The sequence below is a fragment of the Seriola dumerili genome, unplaced genomic scaffold (genome assembly GCF_002260705.1).
Source record: "Seriola dumerili isolate Sdu_G_001 unplaced genomic scaffold, Sdu_1.0 BDQW01000127.1, whole genome shotgun sequence".
Lineage (NCBI taxonomy): Eukaryota > Metazoa > Chordata > Actinopteri > Carangiformes > Carangidae > Seriola > Seriola dumerili.
This window is the reverse complement of record NW_019174382.1, coordinates 501,559-502,484: the sequence shown is the minus strand read 5'-3', so window position 1 is coordinate 502,484 and position 926 is coordinate 501,559.

The window sequence follows — 926 nt, the reverse complement described above, 5'->3', positions numbered from 1 at the left end:
AAAACTAGATGAACGTCACCGTTCTTCTCTGGTTTTTAATTAGACATAACTGCGCAGCTCGTCTCTATGACAAACAGAGCTGAGTATTCATTTTTTGTGTTATTTTTCATTAAAGTGAAACAGGATCCTGCAGCTAATGAAGAGTCATCCCACTTCTGCAGCGGGGCCTTTTATTGTTTGTAGGACATTGACCCTCTATGTAACCGGTCTCCACGGCCCTGAACTGACTGCGAATGAAGAGAGGGAGCTGTACGCAGCTGCTTAAGGACTCTCTCAGTGGAAACAGATGCTGTCGTACCGGGGGGTTTGAACCGGGAACTACAACAACCAACAGGCTCTTGTCCGGACTTCTTGGCAGGGTCTCAGAAGACAAAAGCGGGTCAGAGGGAGTGCCTTTAACTGCGGGTCTGGACCTGCTGACGGACCCGGGCTCACGTGGCTGGAAGGAGGATCAAAGGCGGGTTTTTCAGCGCTACAAGACACAAACAGGTTGTTCAGTAAACTGGAACTCGAGCCGGCAGTTTTCAACTGCAGCAGAGGAAACGGTAAAAGTTACCTGGAGAAGCAGGAAGTCGTTAGAACTCAGCCTGATCGTCAGACACAACTTCAACGCCGTCACGGCCGAAGACTCGGACAGCTGCAAGAGGACCCCGATAAAGTTTTCTCAGTGGAGGCGTTTTTAATTGTGAACCGCGGAAACACGAGTCAGAATTGGCTGACGCTCGTAATGCATGACGTCAGGGCAGAAGAATCAAAGATGTTTCTAATGAAGATGATCACTCGGTGGAAATTTATACACCACTTTTACTAAAGTAACAACCAATCACCCGAGTTGAAATACTCAAAATATCACTGATATAAAATACAAACAATTAAAGTACCAAGATTAAAAGTATTTAAAATTATGCAGCATGCCTCATTTCAGG